General features: G+C 41.4%; 1 long non-coding RNA gene across 1 annotated transcript; it reads left to right on the forward strand.

Moving 5' to 3' along the window:
• The first annotated feature begins 872 nt into the window (after positions 1-872).
• Positions 873-9,099, forward strand: LOC310662342. Its single transcript, XR_014504265.1, has 3 exons — positions 873-977; positions 1,992-2,118; positions 9,048-9,099. It is a non-coding gene; the product is annotated as an uncharacterized lncRNA (long non-coding RNA).
• The last annotated feature ends 15,574 nt before the right edge of the window (positions 9,100-24,673 follow it).

Here is a 24,673-nt window from a genome sequence, read left to right on the forward strand (position 1 = left end):
AGAAGCTGGAGAGCCTTCCTGGGGCTTTTTTTGAAATGCAAATGACCAGCCAAAGCTACAGCATCTACAATGCCGTCTATGCTGTGGCACATGCTTTGCATGCCATGTTGGCACCCAGAACCAAACAGGGAGAGATGGTGCTTGGTAACTATCTGAGATCTCAAAATCAATATTTCCAGGTAATGTCTAACATAGTTTGTCAAGGAATACACACATGCATTGGTTTGGTGAAATTCAATAAGCAGTTCAAAAGTTTTTCTTGTATTAAAATCTATGTAAAAAGAGTTGAATGGAAATGTTGAGCTTAGGTTGGATGGATATAGATTGAGGATTAAATCTGTAAATTAGAATTTAAGCCTCCTATCCAACATGTGTGGGAGAAAAAAGATGGCAAGGAGGCTGTGAAGCTAGGAATTATGAAATTACACATTTTATCCCTGTTTATTTGTGTTCTGCTGATCTTTCCTCAGTTTCTACCTGTTGCTCAGAATAAACCAGGCAAATTTGTAAAAGTAAATATGTTTACTTACATTGAATGAAGGCAGCTACTACCTCTAGGTAAAAAATGCTTCTTAATTACGAAATACAAAATTAGTTTCTGAAATGGAATCTAGGTAGGTATGTCTCCCCTGAAAACTCAAGTGGAGCTTCAACAAATAGTATGAATTGATCCCAGCATGAGAAAACAGAAGCTTTGTAGTGTCTTCTCTATTTTTACCAAATTTACCGTTCTCTTTCTTCCTCCGAAGCTTCAACCTTTCCTGAGGAATATCTTGTTTAACAACAGTGCAGGGGACACTGTCTTTTTTAATGAGAAACATGAGCTAGAAGGTGGATTTGATATTATCAACTGGGTGACTTTCCCAAATAAGTCCTTCTTAAGAGTGAAAGTTGGGAAACTGGATCCTCAAGCTCCGCTGGGCAGTGATTTCTCCATTGATGAGAAGATCATTACATGGCACCAGAGTTTTAACCAGGTAGGACCCAATTGCAGCTTCTGAGGTCTATAGGTAGACATGCACCAGATTTGTTTCATAATCATGTGCACCCTGCTGAATGAGTTCCTTTTAGCTGCATTGATTCTTTGTATGTTAGGGATGGGTTGTTTACATGTCACTGTAGTGATCTTGGCTTTCAGGGTTTAAAACCGTGTAGCTCTTCCCTGAAACACCATTTGAAATGCCTAGACTATTTAGTTGAACCAAGATTTGTTGACCAGTGGTAGGGGTGTTGGTGTAGTGTGGCTAGCAGCAAAGGGTTAGAACCTTTGGAGTCATTCTGTGGAAGAACTTTTTAGGTGTCAGGGAATTATAAATTAATAAAAATTATAATTAATTTTTGGTGTGTTCTATGGCTCCCATATACCTCTGCCAAGCACTGTATTTCTGCTGTTGCCATGTTTGAGATTTCATTTTTCTTAAGGTGGATTGTGAAATAATAATCCATTAATGAAATAAATGTTTTATAATGAGAACATCCACATGCAACAAGCACAGAAAGCATGCAATACAAAATTGTTCTTCGTGGGAATCTTTAGTTTCATTTCTGTGATTCATTTCTTTAAAGGAACCAAGTTGTCACTTCTCATCTTTAAAAACATATTATAAAATCTACACTTATCAGTAGATATTCACATTTTCTTCGCCTGAACCATTTACTGGCTGAGTGGCTCAGTTGATTAGAGCAAGGTGCTGATAATGCCAAGGTCACAGGTTTGATCCCTTTATAGGGCAGCTGTATATTCCTACATTACAGGGGGTTGGAATACATGATCCTCAGAGCCCCCTCTATTATCTTTGTTGGGTTGAATATGCACAAATATTGGTGATTGTCACAACCATTGTAAAGTTAGTGGCATTAATAAATTAATTATTTTTTTAAAAAATACCCTGTTGGGTGCCTTATTTCAATGCAGCAGCCTATTGATGAAAAGGCAAAGAACAAACACAAATAGAATAGAATACATGCAATACCTTCTGTTTTATGGGCAGGTGGTGCCCCTTGCCTTGTGTAATGACCACTGCCATCCAGGTTGCAGCAGACAAAGGAAAGAGGGAGAACCATTTTGCTGCTATGATTGTACTCCATGTCCAGAAGGGAAGATTTCAAACCAGACAGGTAGGGGACTGTATGCTATAATATATCAAATATACTGAAAGCCTGTTTGTTTTTTAGCTATTTGTGATAGAATAGACGGCTTACAAAAGACTTGAAGATAAATCTTTACTTGTCAGGTTGTCAACAGTTGAACAACAAGTATTATTCATATATATATACATTAATGAATGCAATGTGCTTCTGTCCCTTGAGCCCAAGAGAGGGTTTAGTCCTTTTTGTTTTCAAAGCTCCTTCATAGCTGAGCATAAGATAATAATCCAAATCTTGCCCGTCCTCAAAAACCCCTCCAGACAATGTCTGCTTAAAGTCACCAAACTCCCACGCTCTCAGTCGAAGATGCAACTAAGAGAACTAAGAGAAGAATCAACCAACCGGCAACTACCAACTGCCTCCGTCTTTCCCCAATACCATTTATTCTTTGTGAAATATATTTACTGTTCTTAAACCAAGGTACCACTGTACAAGTGTTTTATCACAAACAATATTATAAATTGCTAACCAGCATATCTTCTGCTTACCTCCACACCTGAAAACTTCATGGATTGCATGGACAGCAACTTACTTGATCACCAAAATTCTAGAAATTTCAATTCAAGAGTATTTTTCTGACAATATTCCTAGGTGTGTTAACTGGATTATATCAGCACCTTTAGTCTTCCTTTGACATTAGGCTTCCTTTCTGGGATAGGAAATTTTGGTAAATGAAACTTCCTATTTTACAACCATTTCTACTGGTAAGCTGTGAAACATTAATGTTAAATATTATTTCTCCATTCAGATAGCTTTGAAAGTTCTTACTGGTGAACTAGGGATTTCTCCCCTCTAAACACACCCAAATTCCAATTCTATGCACGTGTAAACACAAATATACATTTATGGAGCTTATCATTTAGATTTAATTCTCATTTAATTATTCACTGGAAAGAATCCTCCAAAAATAGCTTACCTTAAAGACAAAACATGTTAACACTCTAACAATTTCATGAAAAAGATAACATTGTTATGGTGTATACTGTAAATTAGACTGAATTATAGTACAGTTTCCTGATCCTAGACCATAAAGATTTGTATCTCAGTGAGACTGAAAATGCTATAACTGTAATCTTGATTTCTTTATATTGCAAGATATGGATGATTGCTTCCAGTGCCAAGAAGATCGGTATCCTAACCAAGAGAGAAACCAGTGCATCAGCAAGAAAGAAAATTTCCTATCTTATGAAGCACCTTTAGGCATCAGTTTGGCTCTTTTGGCTCTGGCTTTCTCTGCAACTACAGCATTGGTGTTTGGAATCTTCATCAAACATCAAAACACTCCCATTGTTAAAGCCAACAACCGGAATCTCACCTACACCCTGCTCATCTCCCTCCTGCTCTGCTTCCTCTGCTCCTTGCTATTCATAGGGCGCCCTCAGTTACTGACCTGCAATCTACGACAAACTGTGTTTGGTATTATCTTCTCAGTGGCTGTTTCTTCCGTTTTGGCTAAAACCCTCACTGTGGTTCTGGCTTTCATGGCCACCAAACCAGGATCCAAGATGAGGAAATGGGTGGGGAGAAGATTTTCCACCTCTATTGTTCTTGGTTGTGCTTCTATCCAGGCAAGTACTTGTATAGTATGGCTCTGTACTGACCCTCCTTTTCCAGATCTGGACATGCACTCTCTGCCTGAAGAAGTCATAGTGGAATGCAATGAAGGTTCAGCCAACATGTTCTACTCTGTTCTTGGTTACATGGGATTGCTGGCTCTTGTCAGCTTCGTTGTGGCTTTCTTTGCTCGGAAGCTGCCGGACACTTTTAATGAAGCCAAATTTATCACTTTCAGCATGTTGGTGTTTTGCAGTGTGTGGCTTTCTTTTGTTCCATCCTACTTAAGCACCAAAGGGAAATACATAGTGGCTGTGGAGATCTTCTCCATCTTGGCCTCCAGTGCTGGAATCTTGGGTTGTATCTTCTCCCCAAAATGTTATATCATTGTCTTCAAGCCTGAACTCAACTCAAAAGAACAGCTAAAAAAGAGAAATAAGTAACAATCTAACTATTAAAATCATTATAGTGGATAACGTTTTAAATGTTTTAAGGTTTGTGTGTTTGGGAAGGCTTCAGTTTCAGGTTCTCTTGATATAGATGTTGCTTCCTGTCAGAACTGCAGTTGTCAAAATATGGAAAACCTTACAGTACTTGCAACCTGCTCCAGTATAAAAATATGTGTTGTTTAGCACTAGTTGAAAAATTTGCTCATAATAAAATGTGTTTCCAAAGGCAGTGAATAATAATGAAATATTATGTGCAGTTTGGTGGGATTTTATCACGTACAGAACACAACAAATATAGACACAAAGAATCCCTTTCCATGGTGCAACATGAAATTTGGTCTTCGTAATGTTCATAAGTACTCTACTTATCTAATTTAAATCTTTTTCAGATATATCGGTTTCATTTTTTTATATTTGTACTTCTACACCTAATATATTTATTGTATTGTTCTGCTTGATTTACTTTGATTAATTAAGATAGAACATGTGATAGTAGAAGGGACGCGGGTGGTGCTGTGGGTTAAACCACAGAGCTTAGGACTTGCCGATCAGAAGGTCAGCGGTTCGAATCCCCACGACAGGGTGAGCTCCCGTTGTTCGGTCTCTGCTCCTGCCCACCTAGCAGTTCAAAAGCACGTCACAGTGCAAGTAGATAAATAGGGAAGGTAAACGGCGTTTCCGTGTGCTGCTCTATTTCTCCAGAAGCAGCTTAGTCATGCTGGTCACATGACCCGGAAGCTGTACGCCGGCTCCCTCGTTCTAGAAAGCGAGATGAGTGCCGCAACCCCAGAGTCGGCCACGACTAGACCTAATGCTCAGGGGTCCATTACCTTTACCTTTATGTGATAGTAGAGTAGGAAGAGTCCCTGAAGGTCATCCAGCCCCAATGCCGGAATGCAGGAATCTCAGCTAAAGCACCCATGACAGATGGCCTTCCAACCTCTGCTTTAAAACCTCCAATGAAGAAGAGCCCACTACTGCCTGAGGGAGTCCCTTCCACTGTCTAACAGCTCGTACAGACAGAAAGTTATTCCTGATGTTTACTCGCGGAATCTCCTTTCGTGTAACTTGAATCCATTGTAACTTGAATACTGTCAGAACTGCAGTCATCAAAATGTGGAAATCCTTACAGTACTTGCAACCTGCTCCAATATAAAAATATATGTTGTTTAGCATTAGTTGAAAAAATTGCTCATAAAAAAATGTGTTTCCAAAGTCCATGAATTTCATGAAATATTCTGTGCAGTTTGGTGGGATTTTATCATGTACAGAACACAAGAAATAGAGACACAAAGGATTCCCTTTCCATGGTACAACATGCAATTTGGCCTTCGAAATGTTCTTAAGTACTCTACTTATCTAATTTAGATCTCTTTCAAATATATTGGTTTTGTGTATTTCTATTTGTACTTCTGCACCTAATATTTTTATTGTATTGTTCTGCTTGATTTATTTTGATTAATTAATATAGAACATGTGATAGTAGAAGGGACACGGGTGGCGCTGTGGGTTAAACCCTGACTTGCCGATCAGAAGGTCGGCAGTTTGAATCCCTGTGACAAGGTGAGCTCCTGTTGTTCGGTCCCTGCTCCTGCCAACCTAGCAGTTCAAAAGCACGTCAAAGTGCAAGTAGATAAATTGGTACCACTCTGGAGGGAAGATAAATGGCATTTCCATGCACTGCTCTGGTTCACCAGAAGCAGCTTAGTCATGCTGGTCACATGACCCTGAAGCTGTACGCTGGCTCCCTCAGCCAATAAAGCGAGATGAGTGCCGCAAGGCCAGAGTTGGCCATGACTGGACCTAATGATCAGGGGTCCCTTTACATTTACATTTAAGCGATAGTAGAGTTGGAAGAGTACCTGAAGGTCATCCACTCCCAACCTCTGAATGGCATCCAACCTCTGCTTTAAAACCTCCAGTGAAGAAGAGCACACTACTGCCTGAGGGAGTCCCTTCCACTGTCTATCAGGCTTTACTGAAAGAAAGTTCTTCCTGATGTTTAGTCGCGGAATCTCCTTTCTTGTAACTCGAATCAATTGGTTTGGGTCCTACCCTTCAGAGCAATAGAAAAGAAGCTTGCTCCATCTTCCCTGTGACAAGCCCTTGAGATATCTGAAGATGGCAATTATATAAACTTACTATAAAGATATTAAACATATGACGGCTAAACACACACAGCCCATTCAACATGTTAAACTTGTGGTCCATCAAGACCCGTAGATCCTTTGCCCATGTGGTGCTAGTAAGCCAGGTTTCCTCCATCTTATATTTGGGAATCTGGTTCTTCCTACCTAAGTGCAGAACCTTATGTTTGTCCTTATTGAAATTCATTTTGTAACTTGGGCCCAGTTCTCCAATGTCTTATGATAATTTTGAGTTCTAATTCTGTCTTGTGAAAGCAACTGTCAAACTTTGCAATGCTTGTGCTGGTAGTTCTGTTCTCTCATAAAAGGTAAAGGTAAAGGGACCCCTGACCATTAGGTCCAGTCATGACCAACTCTACGGTTGCGGCGCTCATCTCGCTTTATTGGCTGAGGGAGCTGGCATACAGCTTCCAGGTCATGTGGCCAGCATTACTAAGCCGCTTCTGGCGAACCAGAGCAGCGCACGGAAATGCCGTTTACCTTCCTGCCGGAGCGGTATCTACTTGCCTATATATCTACTTGCACTTTGACGTCCTTTCGAACTGCTAGGTTGGCAGGAGCAGGGAATGAGCAACGGGAGCTCACCCCATCTTGGGGATTCGAACCGCCAACCTTCTGATCAGCAAGTCCTAGGCTCTGTGATTTAACTCACAGCACCACCCGTGTCCCCCGCTGTTCTCTTATATGGTGTGCAAATTCCATAATTTCAAGTGTATTGCAAATGATCCTGTTTATGTCCTACATGCATGGCACTAGCCTGGTGAAATCTTTCTTGGTTGTATTATGCCTTTTATCTCTGTCAAAGGTGTGTTTACACTGAGGGGGCCCTGCCCCTTGATTGAAAAGGACTTTCACCACCATCTCAAGATCTTGCCCACAAAGGGGTTATTTGTCAATAGACATGCACACTGCCTTGTCCCTGTGATCGGGGGTGCCTGGGCAGTGTGATGTCAGCAGGCCATGAGTACATGCCATGGGGTGCCCTGAAGTCACTTACACACACTGTGGGGTGTGTTGACATGTCATGCAGACACCCCATGGCTTCTGCATGAGTCACAGCATGCTGACATGCTCGGGTCCCCTCAATTACGATGGCAAAGTGGGGTGATGCTAGCATGCCCTTTGATTTGCGCCACAATGGTCACCATAAAATGTTGAGGGAGCCCTGCCCCTTCCTTGAAATTTTTCATGGGTAGCCCCCACCCCCATTTAGCACCCCTGTCACTGGGTCATAGTTTATGGCTCGTAGCTTCTGGGTCCAAAAAGGTTCTCTTAAAGAGTGGGTGTGCTATTGCCTCTATCATGCCACACACTTTACTCTGAGCTGCTCTGGGACTGCCCCTGTATCACATTTTCATTTTATTTAAGATACGCAGCCCTGAGCTGGGTTTTCCTTCAGTGTTTTAATAAATATCCCCTTTATACCTGCTGCCCCACAGATCACTTTGATCTGAAAACTTAATCCCCCATGTAGGCAAGAAAGAGGCCTTGTCCTGAACCTGGCCATGCTCTGAGGTAAGTCCTGAGACTGCAAACAGCGAGTGTCATGGTCTGGCTGGATGAGGAAGAGTAGTGGCAGCCAGGCGGCACCTGAAGGTGAAGGGGATTTTGAACCAAGTTCAGACTGGTGGGACGGGGAGGAATCACCAGCGGAAAGTGAGGGTGAAGGGGAGACGCTTGAGGTAGCCACAGATGCTGATAGAGTAGGAGCGAGGGTTGTGTCTTCTGCTCTGCAGTACAGTCCTGATTCAGCTCCTTCCTCTGCTCCACTCGCAGCGCAGGAAAGAAGGGATGGGAAAAGGCTAGAAAGATTAAGAAAGCTGAGTCACAGTGAAAAAAATTCAAGGAAAGAGGTATAAATAAGGGGGAGAGAGGACAGAAATTTAGCTTCTGCAACTGACATGGTTATCTGATAGATGCGCCATGTGTTGACTCCTTGATTATTGAGCAATAAAGGTTATTACTGCAATCAGTGTGCCTGGGTCTGTTTACAGTATCAGAAACACAAAGAGGGGCTTTTCTGGCAGCCTGAAAGTAAGCAAGGAAGTGCTCAATTCGAATGGACATCATACTTACAAAAAAACACAAAACCACATGTTAACATTGGCCAAGTTTTCAGTGAACTATTTCTTCCTTCCTTTGTTAGTCAAGATGCTGGACCTGACCACTTTTTCATGCAAGGCATTTTCTATACTTTGGAACATTCCCTTCTCTGGAGCATAATGGAACACCAGCCTTTCCATTCCCCCCCATGGCCTGGTTAATCCACTATTATTTTCACACCCATTCAGATCTTCCTGAAACCAGGTGCTCTGCCCAATCTGCAATGAAACAGATAACATGGTGCCACAGACCTAGCAACCCCGCTGGGGCTGTGTACCATGTTATTATCTTAACACACAGCAATTCATTCTTTCTCAAGCAGTATCCATATGGTATTTTGAAGCCCATATGCCAGAGAGAAACAGCAGAATGCTTATAAAAAACCGCCCCAGTGTCAATAACAGCTATTCTACCATTTATTTATAAACATAAATTAGAGCTGATGGAGGGCAGCAGGACAGAAGGTGATGACACTGGGTGATGATAAGTATTTTAGACTGAAACAGGTGCTTTATTTTTAAGAGGAGAACCTTCACGTCTCAAGATGTTAGGTTTACCTTTCTGGACCCTACTCATGCTGTTCCCTCTATTTTTGATACGTTCTGCTTTGCATTGTGTGATTGACCTCTACCACGTCCAACACCAGTATTATCAGCCGGGGCACTTTGTTATTGGTGGAATCACTTCACAGTTCTTCTCACCTGTCTTCACTTCAATAGACTTCAAGGAAAAGCCAAAGGAAACACCTGCTGATGAATATGGGTAAGAACATGATCTTTCTTCTTTTGGGGATAAAAGCTTCTGGTTACGTACGTACATAATAAAAAATTAGATAATAAACGTGCTAGTATGATCAAAAAGCAGTCTCTTCAGTGTTGGCAGGTGGCTAGCAGGATTTGTAGTAGAGAGGACAGGCAGACCATCAGTAGATTGAGCTAGAGTCAATGAAATGGTACCAATAAGTACCATTATGGACTCTCAATAAGTAGGAATCGGGGAGAACATTAGCTCAATTTACATTGAAATGCACACCTAACTAATTCAGATTTCCTGATATGTTTTTAAAACCAAAACACTAACATCCTTTGAATTTCATATTTCATCTGCAGCCATATTTTTCCCTTCTTTTTTTCTACTCTGCCCTTAAGCAGTTGTGTCATACAAGTCATCCTGTTCTCCACAGAGACTTCATTAGAACTAGCAAATGTAAGAAAGGCCCTGCTAACTCCTGCCAATGGCCCATATAGCCCCACACTGTGATCTCACAGTCGCCAACCAGATGCCATGAGAAATCTACAAGCAAGTCCTGAGCATTACAGCAGTCTTCTCAGCTCCTATTCCCCGAAACTGTGCTTCAAAGGCATGGTGCCTCCAATGGTGGGGAGAGAACATAGCCACTGTGCTTAATAGCTATATCCCTCATTAGAAATGTCTAATCTTCATTTAAAGCCATATAAGTTGTTGGCCATCACTAACACTTGTGGGAATAAATTTCAGAGTTTACCTAAGGGTTTACTTTCTTTTGTCTCCCCTGGATCTTTCAAAATTCAGTTTCATTCAGATAATGTTTGTGTGTGTTTATCCACTTTCAAAACATGAGGTCTGTCCAGCAGAAGCAGGAAGACCCACCACATGCATAATCCCTCTATTGTTTCAGCGCATTGCCAAAGAACTACCAGCATGTCCTTTCCTTAGTCTTTGCTGTGAATGAGGTCAACGAGAACCCCAACATTTTATCCAACATCACTTTGGGGTTCCAGATCTATGACAGCTACTGTGATGCAAAGATGACTTATCAGAATACTTTGAACCTCATCTCTCATCATAGGAAAACCATCCCCAACTACAAGTGTGGTGTTGAGAAGAACCTGGTAGCTGCCATTGGGGGCCTTGACTCTGAAACATCAAGCCACATGGCCTCCATCTTGGAGCTTTATAAGATTCTACAGGTAGGAAGAGTGTGGCTGGAATGAAGACTCCACAACTGTTGTGTATGATTTAGCCTTAGTGTATATTCCCAGGGCATTGGGAGGGGGAGAAGGAAAGGAGAATGTTTTTGGCAGCCTAAAACAAAAAAGTCTTGCCTTTTAAAAACAACAACATAGTTATCTGTAGAAAATCATGTCAGTAATGGCCAGCTGATTATGATGCATATCAGTTAATATCTTGACCCTCCTCCACAAAAATATCTGTTTACCTGGTCATTTTTCTATGTCATGAAGGCTGAAATTTCAAGTGAGTGGAGCTGTGAAAGCCTGCCAAGGCCACAGCCTGTTCTGTGCACCCCCTTCGGGCCCCAATCCCCCTCCTAAAATCCTGTGCTGCCCCTGAAAGTAAAGCTCGCAGTACAATGGCAGTGCTGCCGCCCGGTTTTCCTGTGTGTGGCGCCAGGAGGAGCAGCTCAGTGGTGTGATGAAAATGCACCTAATGTATCCAATGCAGCACTCACCATGATGCATTTGCACTATTCCAACCTTTATCCCTTGTTTTTGCTCTCCCTGTACATCACAAAGACTCTTGTCTCAAAAGGCCAAATAAGTTCCCCTGACCCACTCCACCAGCCACTAATGCCTATAACCCTATAAGACATGGCAAAAGTAGGAAAATGAGGAGCTGCGATGTGGAAAAGCAGATTCAAAAAGTAATCCTAAACTCAGAAATTTATTGAACTCAGCTTGAATAAAAAACCTAAAGACACACAGATATCCTACCTGGTGATTTAAAAACCCTCTGTTCTTTGCTAGATCACCTATTCTTCATTTACTCCAGCGGTGAGTGAAAAAGACCATATTTCTTCCTTGTACCAAATGGCCCCCAGTGAAGAACATCAATACACTGGCATTGTTCAGCTTCTTCTGTATTTCCAGTGGAAGTGGGTTGGGATATTTGTCACAGCTGACGATAAAGGAGAAACGTTTGTGAAAAAGTTGACACAGCAGCTTTCCCGGAATGGCATCTGTATAGCTGTCACTGAGAGAGTGGTAAACCACAGTGGTTTTGATGATACTGGGTTGATAGAGAAATGTCAGAATATGGCCGAGTCCCTAAGCAAAACAAACGTCAATGTATTTGTTGTCAACGCAGAGAAAAACACCAAGACAGGTTTGCAATGGCTGCTACTGATAGGTAGAATGATGAGTGTGAATCCCATAAACAAAGTGTGGGTTATGACCGCCGACTGGGATTTCTCTTCAGAGCCATTCCACAAAGATCTGGATATAGAAAACTTCCATGGTGCCTTATCCTTTGCCATTCATTCCAGTGAGGTGAAGGGGTTCCACCGTTTCCTCCTGAACCTGAATCCCCACTCTGAGGCCGACGGCTTTATCAGGTTCTTCTGGCAACAGGCATTTGGTTGCCAATTTCTAGATGTGGAGACGGAGGAGGAATCCTGCACTGGCGAGGAGAAGCTGGAGAGCCTTCCTGGGGCTTTTTTTGAAATGCAAATGACCAGCCAAAGCTACAGCATCTACAATGCCGTCTATGCTGTGGCACATGCTTTGCATGCCATGTTGGCACCCAGAACTAAACAGGGAGAGATGGTGCTTGGTAACTATCTGGGACCTCAAAATCAATATTTCCAGGTAATGTCTAATATAGTTTTTCAATGAATACACACTTGCATTGGTTTGGTGAAATTCAAAACGAAGTTCAAAAGCTTTTGTTGTATTAAAGTCTATGTAAAAAGAGTTGAATGGAAATGTTGAACTTAGGTTGGATGGATATGGATTAAGGATTAAATCTGTAAATTAGAATTTAAGCCTCCTATTCAACGTGTGTGGGAGAAAAAGGATGGCAAGGAGGCTGTGAGGCTAGGAATTATGAAATTACACATTTTATCCCTGTTTATTTGTGTTCTGCTGATCTTTCCTCAGTTTCTACCTGTTGCTCAGAATAAACCAGGCAAATTTGTAAAAGTAAATATGTTTACTTACATTGAATGAAGGCAGCTACTACCTCTAGGTAAAAAATGCTTCTTAATTACGAAATACAAAATTAGTTTCTAAAATGGAACCTGGGCAGGTATGTCTCCCCTGAAAACTCAAGGGGAGCTTCAACGAATAGTATGAATTGATCCCATCATGAGAAAACAGAAGCTTTGTAGTGTCTTCTCTATTTTTACCAAATCTACCATTCTCTTTCTTCCTCTGTAGCTTCAACCTTTCCTGAGGAATATCTTGTTCAACAACAGTGCGGGGGACACTGTCTTTTTTAATGAGAAACGTGAACTAGAAGGTGGATTTGATATTATCAACTGGGTGACTTTCCCAAATAAGTCCTTCTTAAGAGTGAAAGTTGGGAAACTGGATCCTCAAGCTCCGCTGGGCAGTCATTTCTCCATTGATGAAAAGATCATTACATGGCACCAGAGTTTTAACCAGGTGGGACCCAATTGCAGCTTCTGAGGTCTATAGGTAGACATGCACCAGATTTGTTTCGTAATCATGTACACCCTGCTGAATGAGTTCCTTTTAGCTGCATTGATTCTTTGTATGTTAGGGATGGCTTGTTTACATGTCACTGTAGTGATCTTGGCTTTCAGGGTTTAAAACCGTGCAGCTCTTCCCTGAAACACCATTTGAAATGCCTAGACTATTTAGTTGAACCAAGATTTGTTGACAAGTTCCATTTCTTTAATGGAACAAAGTTGCCACTTCCCATCTTTAAAAACATATTATAAAAGGGAAATTCATATCAGTAGATATTCACATTTTCTTTCCCTGAGCCATTTACTAGCTGAGAGGCTCAGTTGGTTAGAGCAAGATGCTGATAATGCCAAGGTCACAGGTTTGATCCCTTTATAGGACGGCTGTATATTCCTACATTACAGGGGGTTGGAATACATGATCCCCAGAGTCGCCTCCAACTCTATGATTCTATACTCTTTATTGGGTTGAATATGCACAAATATTGGTGATTGTCACAACCATTGTAAAGTTAGTGGCGCTTATTAATTAATTTATTTTAAAAATACCCTGTTGGGTGCCTTATTTCAATTCAGCAGCCTGTTGATGAAAAGGCAAAGAACAAACACAAAGAGAATAGAATACAATACCTTCTGTTTTATGGGCAGGTGGTGCCCCTTGCCTTGTGTAATGACCACTGCCGTCCAGGTTACAGCAGACAAAGGAAAGATGGAGAACCTTTTTGCTGCTATGATTGTACTCCATGTCCAGAAGGGAAGATTTCAAACCAGACAGGTAGGGGACTTTATGCTAGTATATCAACTATATTGAGAATATGTTTTTTGTTAGCTATTTGTGAACAAATAGACGCCCTACAAAAGATCTGAAGATAAACCTTTTCTTGTCTGGTTGTCAACAAGTATAATACAACAAGTATTATTCATTCATCTTCTCTCTCTCTCTCTCTCTCTATATATATAAATATATATGAATGCAATGTGCTTTTGTCCCTTGAGCCCAAGAGAGGGTTTAATCCTTTTTGTTTTCAAAGCTCCTTCATAGCAGAGAATAAGCTAATAATCCAAATCTTGCCCATCCTCAAAAACCTCTCCGGACAATGTCTGCTTGAAGTCACCAAACTCCCACGCTCTCAATCAAAGATGCAACTAACACAAGAATCAACCTACCTTCAACTACCAACTGCCTCCTTCTTTCCCCAATACCATATATTCTTTGTGAAATATATTTACTGTGCAAATACAATACAAATACTAACATTTTTTACATCTGTGGTGGAGATTTTAATATTAGGAAGAGATGGAGATCACGGAAAGGATAGTGTTCTGTTGTTGTTGCTGTGCAGGAAGAAGCTGACAAACACCGTAATAAATAAGAACCACAATCTCTCATTTGGTTTGGTGTATCTTAATTGCTCTGTAATCATTGGCACCATTAGCTATCTTACAACTACCTGATTCCATATTTTTCAGAATGTCTTCCATATAAATAGAGATATACTGATGTTAGAGATATACTGATACCTCGGTTTACGAACTTAATCCTTTCCGGAATTCCGTTCTTAAACTGACACTGTTTTTAAACCAACGTGGGCTTTCCCTAATGACGCCTCCCACTGCCAGTGCCCTTCCACCGTTCAGAATCTGTTCTTAGACTGAGATAATGTTCACAAAAAGGGAGACAACTCCCGGTTTTGTGGAATTTGTAAACCGAAATGTTTGTAAGGGCTGGTCTTAAACCGAGATACCAATGTACAAGTGTATTATCATAAACAATGTTATCCATACCCAACCAACATATCTTCTGCTTACCTCCACACCTGAAATCTTCATGGATTGCATGGACAGCAACTTACTAGATCACCAAAATTCAATAATTGTCAGTTCAAGAGTACTTTTTTGACCATATTCCTAGGTGTGTTAACTGAATTATATTAGCACCTTTAGTCTTACGTTGACATTAAGCTTCCTTTCTGGGATAGGAAATACTCTGAATATTGGTAAATGAAACTTCCTATTTTACAACCATTTTTACTGTTAAGTTGTGAAATATTAATGTTAAATTATTATTTCTCCATTCAGATAGCTTTGAAAGTTCTTATTGGTGGACTAGGGATTTCTCCCCTCTAAACACAGCCAAATTTCAATTCTATGCAAGTGTAAACACAAACATACATTTATGGAGCTTATCAATTAGATTTAATTCTGATTTAATTATCCACTGGAAAGAATCTTCCAAAAATAGCTTACCTTAAAGACAAACCCTCTAACAATTTCATGAACAAGATAATGTTTTGTATCATATATACAGTAAATTACATTGAATTATAGTACAGTGAAATTCAAAGTTTCCTGATCCCATACCATAAATATCTGTATATCAGTGAGACTGAAAATGCTATAACTATAATCTTGATTTCTTTATACTTCAAGATATAGATGATTGCTTCCAGTGCCAAAAAGATCGGTATCCTAACCAAGAGAGAAACCAGTGCATCAGCAAGAAAGAAAACTTCTTATCTTATGAAGCACCTTTAGGCATCAGTTTGGCTCTTTTGGCTCTGGCTTTTTCTGCAACTACAGCTTTGGTGTTTGGAATCTTCCTCAAACATCAAAACACTCCAATTGTCAAAGCCAACAACCGGAATCTCACCTACACCCTGCTCATCTCCCTCCTGCTCTGCTTCCTCTGCTCCTTGCTATTCATTGGGCGCCCTCAGTTACTGACCTGCAATCTACGACAAACTGCCTTTGGTATCATCTTCTCAGTGGCTGTTTCTTCTGTTTTGGCTAAAACCCTCACGGTGGTTCTGGCTTTCATGGCTACCAAACCAGGATCCAAAATGAGGAAATGTTTGGGGACAAGATTTTCCACCTCTATTGTTTTTGATTGTGCTTCTATCCAGGCAAGTATTTGTATAGTATGGCTCTGTACTGACCCTCCTTTCCCAGATCTGGACATGCACTCTCTGCCTGAAGAAGTCATAGTGGAATGCAATGAAGGCTCAGCCAACATGTTCTACTATGTTCTTGGTTACATGGGGTTGCTGGCTCTTGTCAGCTTCGTTGTGGCTTTCTTTGCTCGGAAGCTGCCAGACACTTTTAATGAAGCCAAATTTATCACTTTCAGCATGTTGGTGTTTTGCAGTGTGTGGCTTTCTTTTGTTCCATCCTACTTAAGCACCAAAGGGAAGTACATAGTGGCTGTGGAGATCTTCTCCATCTTGGCCTCCAGTGCTGGAATCTTGGGTTGTATCTTCTCCCCAAAATGTTATATCATTGTCTTCAAGCCTGAACTCAACTCAAAAGAGCAGCTAAAAAAGAGAAATAAGTAACAATCTAACTATTAAAATCATTATAGTGGATAACATTTTAAATGTTTTAAGGTTTGTGTGTTTGGGAAGGCTTCAGCTTTCAGGTTCTCTTGATATAGATGTTGCTTACTGTCAGAACTGCAGTTGTCAAAATATGGAAAACCTTACAGTACTTGCAACCTGCTCCAGTATAAAAATATGTGTTGTTTAGCACTAGTTGAAAAATTTGCTCATAATAAAATGTGTTTCCAAAGGCAGTGAATAATAATGAAAAATTCTGTGCAGTTTGGTGGGATTTTATCACGTACAGAACACAACAAATATAGACACAAAGAATCCCTTTCCATGGTGCAACATGAAATTTGGTCTTCGTAATGTTCATAAGTACTCTACTTATCTAATTTAAATCTTTTTCCGATATATTGGTTTCATTTATTTATATTTGTACTTCTACAAATATACCTAATATTTTTATTGTATTGTTCTGCTTGATTTACTTTGATTAATTAATATAGAACATGTGATAGTAGAAGGGACACGGGTGGTGCTGTGGGTTAAACCACAGAGCTTAGGACTTGCCGATCAGAAGGTCAGCGGTTTGATTCCCCACGACAGGGTGAGCTCCCGTTGTTCGGTCTCTGCTCCTGCCCACCTAGCAGTTCAAAAGCATGTCACAGTGTAAGTAGATAAATAGGTACCGCTCTGGCGGGAAGGTAAACGGCATTTCCATGTGCTGCTCTATTTGTCCAGAAGCAGCTTAGTCATGCTGGTCACATGACCAGCTGTACGCCGGCTCCCTCGGCCAATAAAGCGAGATGAGTGCCGCAACCCCAGAGTCGGCCACGACTAGACCTAATGGTCAGGGGTCCATTACCTTTACCTTTATGTGATAGTAGAGTAGGAAGAGTCCCTGAAGGTCATCCAGCCCCAATCCTGGAATGCAGGAATCTCAGTTAAAGCACCCATGACAGATGGCCTTCCAACCTCTGCTTTAAAACCTCCAATGAAGAAGAGCCCACTACTGCCTGAGGGAGTCCCTTCCACTGTCTAACAGCTCGTACAGACAGAAAGTTCTTCCTGATGTTTAGTCGCGGAATCTCCTTTCTTGTAACTTGAATCCATTGTAACTTGAATACTGTCAGAACTGCAGTCATCAACCCTCCAGAGCAACAGAAAACAAGCTTGCTCCATCTTCCCTGTGACAGCCCTTGAGATATCTGAAGATGGCAATTATATAAACATACTATAAAGATATTAAACATATGATGGCTAAACATACACAGCCCATTCAACTGTTGCTCCTAAGGTTTGGCTTCCAGACCCTTGATCATCTTGATCGCCCTACTCTGTACATGCTCCACCTTGTCAACATCCTTCTTCAAGTGTGGTATCCAGAATTGGATGCGGTATTCCTGGTTTAAACGTACCAAAGCAGAATAGAGTGGTACTATTACTTCCCTTGATCTGGGCACTATACATCTGCTGATGCAGCCTAGAAAAAATTAGGTCTTTGCTGCTGCATCATACTGTTGACTCATGTTAAACTTGTGGTCCACCAAGACCCGTAGATCCTTTCCCCATGTACTGCTAGGAAGCCAGGTTTCCTCCATCTTATATTTGGGAATCTGGTTCTTCCTGCCTAAATACAGAACCTTATGTTTCTCCCTATTGAAATTCATTTTGTAACTTGGGCCCAGTTCTCCAATGTGTTATGGTTATTTTGAGTTCTGATTCTGTCTTGTGAAAGCAACTGTCAAGCTTTGCAATGCTGGCGGGGGTAGTGATGTTTTCTCATATGGTGTGCAAATTCCCTAATTTGAAGTGTATTGCAAATGATCCTGTTTATGTCCTGCATGCATGGCACCAGCCAGGTGAAATCTTTCTTGGTTGTATTGTGTCTTTTATCCCTGTCAAAGGGTGTGCTTACATTGAGGGGGCCCTGCCCCTTGATTGAAAAGGACTTTCACCACCATCTCAAGATCTTGCCCTCAAAGGGGTTATTTGTCAATGGGCATTCACGTTGCCTTACCCCTGTGATCGGGGTTGCCTGGGAAGTGTGATGTCAGCAGGCCATGTGTACATGCCGTGGGGTGTCCTAACGTCACTTACACACACTGTGGTGTGTGTTGACATGTCATGCAGATGCCCCATGGCTTCCGCATGGGTCATGGTATGCTGACATGCCTGTGCCCCCTCAATTACAATGGCAAAGTGAGGTGATGCTAGCAGCCCTTTGGCTTGTGCCACAATGGCTGCCATGAAATGTTGAGGGAGCCCTGCTCCTTCCTTGAAATTTTTCAGGGTTAGCCCCCCACCCCCCACTTAGCACCCCTGTCACTGGGTCATAGTTTATGGCTCGTAGCTTCTGGGTCCAAAATGGTTCTCTTAAAGAGTGGATGTGCCATTGCCTCTATCATGCCACACACTTTACTCTGAGCTGCTCTGGGACTGCCCACACTCCCCTGTACCACATTTTCATTTTATTTAAGATATGCAGCTCTGAGCTGGGCTTTCCTTCGGTGTTTTAATAAAAATCCCCTTTATACCTGCTGACACCACACATGACTTTGATCTGAAAAACTAATCCCTCATGTAGGCAATAAAGAGGCCTTATCCTGAACCCATGCATCCTCTGATGTAAATCCTGATAGTGCACAAAGTCCTGAACCTGGCCATGCTCTGAGGTAAGTCCTGAGACTGCACGCAGTGAGTGTCAGGGACTGGCTGGATGAGGAAGTGTGGTGGCAGCCAGGAGGCACCTGAAGGTGAAGGGGACTTTGAACCAGGTTCAGACTGGTGGGACAGAGAGGAATCACCAGCAGAGAGTGAGGGTGAAGGGGAGAGGCTTGAGGTAGCAGCAGGTGCTGATAGAGAAGGAGCAGGGGTTGTGTCTCCTACTCTGCAATAGAGTCCTGATTCAGCTCCTTCCCCTTCTCCACTTGCAGCGCAGGAAAGGAGGGACGGGAAAAGGCTAGAATGATTAAGAAAGCTGAGTCACAGTGAAAAAAATTCAAGGACAAAGGTATAAATAAGGAGGAGAGAGGACAGAAATTTAGCTTCTGCAACTGACAAGGTTATCTGACAGATGTGCCATGTGCTGACTCCTTGATTATTGAGCAATCAGTGTGCCTGGTTCTGTTTACAGTATCAGAAAACAGACAGAGGGCCTTTTCTGGCAGCCTGAAAGTAAGCAAGGAAGTGCTCAATGTGAATGGACATCATCCTTGCAAAAAACCACAAAACCACATGTCAACATTGGCCAAGTTCTCAGTGAACTATTTCTTCCTTCCTTTGTTAGTCAAGATGCTGGACCTGACCACTTTTTCATGCAAGGCATTTTCTATACTTTGGAACATTCCCTTCTCTGGAGCATAATGGAACACCAGCCTTTCCATTTTCCCCCATGGCCTGGCTAATCCACTATTATTTTCACACCCATTCATATCTTCCTGAAACCAGGTGCTCTGCCCGATCTGCAATGCAACAATTAATATCTTCTCAAGGGAGCAAAACATGTTTTGTTCAATGTTTCTGCTGCACATGGTGCCACAGACCTGGCAACCCCCCCGGGGCTGTGTACCATGTTATTATCTATACACATAGCAGTTCATTCTTTCTCAAGCAGTATCCATATGGTATTTTGAAGCCCATATGCCACAGAGAAACAGCAGAATGCTTTTAAAAAACCCCCCAGTGGCAATGACAGCTATTCTACCATTTATTTATAAACATAGATTAGAGCTGCTGGAGGGCAACAGGACAGAAGGTGAGGACACTGGGTGATGATAAGTATTTTAGACTGAAACAGGTGCTTTATTTTTAAGAGGAGAACTACCACATCTCAAGATGTTAGGTTTACCCTTCTGGACCCTACTCATGCTGTTCCCTCTATTTTTGATACGTTCTGCTTTGCATTGTGTCATTGACCTCTTCCACGTCCAACACCAGTATAATCAGCCGGGGCACTTTGTTATTGGTGGAATCACTTCACAGTTCTTCTTACCAGTCTTCACGTCAATAGACTTCAAGGAAAAGCCAAAGGAAACACCTGCTGATGAATTAGTGTAAGAACATGATTTTTCTTCTTTTGGGGATAAAAGCTTCTGGTTATGTACGTACATAATAAAAATTTGATAATAAACGTGATAGTATGGTCAAAAAGCAGTCTCCTCAGTGTTGGCAGGTGGGTAGTTCAATTTGTAGTAGAGAGGACAGGCAGACCATCAGTAGATTGAGCTAGAGTCAATGAAATGGGACCATCACCTGGACTGTCAATAAGTAGGAATAGGGGAGAACATTAGCTCAATTTACATTGAAATGCACACCTAACTAATTCAGATTTCCTGAAATGTTTTTAAAACCAAAGCACTGACATCCTTTGAATTTCATATTTCACCTGCAGCCATATTTTTCCCTTCTGCACTTTCTTCCTACTCTGCCCTTCAGTAGTTGTGTCATACATTTCATTCTGTTCTCCACAGAGACTTCATTAGAACTAGCAAATGTAAGAAAGGCCTTGCTAACTCCGGCCAAGGGTCCATATAGCCCTACAGTGTAATCTCACAGTGGGCAACCAGATGACCATGAGAAACCCACAAGCAAGTCCTGAGCATTACAGCAGTCTTCTCAGCTCCTATTCATAAACTGGGATTCAAAGGGATGTTGCCTCCAATGGTGGGGAGAGAACATAACCACTGTGCTTAATAGCTATATCCCTCATTACAACAGTCAAATCTTCATTTAAAGCCACATAAATTGTTGGCCATCACTAACACTTGTGGGAATAAATTCATAGTTTACCTAAGTGTTTACTTTCTTTTGTCTCCCTTGGATCTTTCAAAATTCAGTTTCATTGCATGTCCTCAAATTTGAATCTTGTGGGATAATGCCTTTGTGTGTTTATCCACTTTCAAAATATGAGGTCTGTCCAGCAGAAGCAGGAAGACCCACCACATGCATAATCTCTGTATTGTTTCAGCACAGTGCCAAAGAACTACCAGCATGTCCTTTCCTTAGTCTTTGCTGTGAATGAGGTCAACGAGAACCCCAACATTTTATCCAACATCACTTTGGGGTTCCAGATCTATGACAGCTACTGTGAAGCAAAGATGACTTTTCAGAATACTTTGAACCTCATCTCTCATCATAGGAAAACCATCCCCAACTACAAGTGTGGTGTTGAGAAGAACCTGGTAGCTGCCATTGGGGGCCTTGACTCTGAAACTTCAAGCCACATGGCCTCCATCTTGGAGCTTTATAAGATTCTACAGGTAGGAAGAGTGTGGCTGGAATGAAGACTCCACAACTGTTGTATATGATTTAGCCTTAGTGTATATTCCCAGGGCATTGGGAGGGGGAGAAGGAAAGGAGAATGTTTTTGGCAGGCTAAAGCAAAAAAGTCTTGCTTTTTTTTAAATAACATAGTTATCTGTAGAAAATCATGTCAGTAATCACCAGCTGATTATGCTAAACACTGCCTCTGCCTCAAGGAAAATGATGTGACAAAGAATTCAACCATTTGCAGTAATGAATTAGTTATCTGTAGAAAATCATATCAGTAATTGCCAGCTGATCATGATGCATATCAGTTAATATCTTGACCCTCCTCCACAAAAATATCTGTTTCCCTGGCCATTTTCCTTTGTAAGAAAATATGAAATAACAGAAAACCATTCCTGCAGGCAAAAAAAAAATCAATGTGACAAGAAATTTTCCACACCGGGAAATTTCTTCCTACGCCACTGTCTCCCAACACCATTTTTGGTGTGGCGTAATCAGAGGGAAAGGTATAGGGGTGAAGAGTTTGGTTGGTGTGATGAAAATGCACCTAATGTATACAATCCAGCACTCAGCATAATGCATTTGCACTGTTCAAACCTCTCTCCCTTCCATTTTGCCCTCCCTGAAAATCACAAAGACTCTTGTCCCAAGAGGCCAAATAAGTTCCCCTGACCCACTCCACCAGCCACTACTGCCTATAAAACATGGCAAAAGTAGGAAAATGAGGAGAAGGGACGCGGAAAAGCAAATTCAAAAAATAATCCTTAAATTCAGAAAGTTATTGAACTCAGCTTGAATAAAAAACCTAAAGACACACAGATATCCTACCTGGTGATTTAAAAACCCTCTGTTCTTTGCTAGATCACCTATTCTTCATTTACTCCAGCGGTGAGTGAAAAAGACCATTTTTCTTCGTTGTACCAAATGGCCCCCAGTGAAGAACATCAATACACTGGCATTGTTCAGCTTCTTCTGCATTTCCACTGGAAGTGGGTTGGGATATTTGTCACAGCTGACGATAAAGGAGAAACGTTTGTGAAAAAGTTGAACCGCCAGCTTTCCCAGAATGGCATCTGTATAGCTGTCACTGAGAGAATCGTAACCCACAGGGGTTTTGATAATACTGGGTTGATAGAGAAAAGTCAGAATACGGTCGAGTCCCTAAGGAAAACAAACGTCAATGTATTTGTTGTCAACGCAGACAAAAACACCATGACAGGTTTGCAATGGCTGCTACTGATAGGTAGAATGATGAGTGTGAATCCCATAAACAAAGTGTGGGTTATGACCGCTGACTGGGATTTCTCATGGGAACCATACCACAAAGATCTGGATGTACTCAACTTCCATGGTGCCTTATCCTTTGCCATTCATTCCAGTGAGGTGATGGGGTTCCACCGTTTCCTCCTGAACCTAAATCCCCACTCTGAGGCCGATGGCTTTATCAGGTTGTTCTGGCAACAGGCATTTGGTTGCCAGTTTCTAGATGTGAAAACGGAGGAGGAATCCTGCACTGGCGAGGAGAAGCTGGAGAGCCTTCCTGGGGCTTTTTTTGAAATGCAAATGACCAGCCAAAGCTACAGCATCTACAATGCCGTCTATGCTGTGGCACATGCTTTGCATGCCATGTTGGCACCCAGAACCAAACAGGGAGAGATGGTGCTTGGTAACTATCTGAGATCGCAAAATCAATATTTCCAGGTAATGTCTAACATAGTTTGTCAAGGAATACACACTTGCATTGGTTTGGTGAAATTCAATAAGCAGATCAAAAGCTTTTGTTGTATTAAATTCTATGTAAGCATGCTGGCAAATTTAAGTCAAATGGCTTGCCAATATTGCAATGCTTCAATGTTTTAGCAGTTGAAAAGAGCTAAAAAGAGTTGAATGGAAATGTTGAACTTAGGTGGATGGATATGGATTGAGGATTAAATCTGTAAATTAAAATTTAAACCTCCTATCCAACATGTGTGGGAGAAAAAAGATGGCAAGGAGGCTGTGAAGCTAGGAATTATGAAATTAAACATTTATCCCTGTTTATTTATGTTCTGCTGATCTTTCCTCAGTTTCTACCTGTTGCTCAGAATAAACCAGGCAAATTTGTAAAAGTAAATTTTTTTTACTTACATTGAATGAAGGCAGCTACTACCTCTAGGTAAAAAATGCTTCTTAATTACGAAATACAAAGTTTCTAAAATGGAATCTGGGCAGGTATGTCTCCCCTTAAAACACAAGGGGAGCTTCAACAAATAGTATGAATTGATCCCATCATGAGAAAACAGAAGCTTTGTAGTGTCTTCTCTATTTTCCCCCAATTTACCGTTCTCTTTCTTCCTCTGTAGCTTCAACCTTTCCTGAGGAATATCTTGTTTAACAACAGTGCTGGGGACACTGTCCTTTGTAATGAGAAATGTGAGCTAGAAGGTGGATTTGACATTATCAACTGGGTGACTTTCTCAAATGAGTCCTTCTTAAGAGTGAAAGTTGGGAAGATGGATCCTCAAGCTCCACTGGGCAGTGATTTCTCTATTGATGAGAAAATCATTACATGGCACCAGAGTTTTAACCAGGTGAGACCCAATTGCAGCTTCTGAGGTCTATATTCACCAGATTTGTTTCATAATCATGTACAGCCTGCTGAATGAGTTACTTTTAGCTGCATTGATTCTTTGTATGGTTAGGGATGGGTTGTTTACATGTCACTGTAGAGATCTTGGTTTCCAGGGTTTAAAACCCTGCAACTCTGAACTCATTCACTGGTCGAAATACCTAGACTATTTAGTTGAACCAAGCTCTGTTGACCAGTGGAAGGTAGTTGGTGTGGTGTGCCTAGCAGCAAAGGGTTAGAGCCTTTGTAGGAATGCCGTGGAAGAACTTTTTAGGAATCAGGGAATTGTAAATTAATATCATTCCCTTGGTTCCCATACAACTCTGCCTACCCACTGTATTTCTGCTGTTGCCATGTTTGAGATGTCATTTTTCTTAATGTGGAATGAGAGCTAAAACTCAGTCATTAAATAAATGTTTTGGAATGAGAACATCCAGATGCGACAAGCACAGAAAACATGCAATGCAAACTTTGCTCCATAGGAAACTTAAATTTTTATTCTGTGATTCATTTTTTTTAAGGGACCAAGTTGCCATTTCTCATCTGTATAAACCTATTTTAAAAGGAAACATATATCAGTAGGTCCATTGGCTTGCACATTTTCTTTCCCTGAACCATTTACTGGCTGAGTGGCTCAGTTGGTTAGA

The sequence above is a fragment of the Podarcis tiliguerta genome, assembly GCF_965153285.1.
Source record: "Podarcis tiliguerta genome assembly, chromosome: 13".
NCBI classification, from domain to species: domain Eukaryota; kingdom Metazoa; phylum Chordata; class Lepidosauria; order Squamata; family Lacertidae; genus Podarcis; species Podarcis tiliguerta.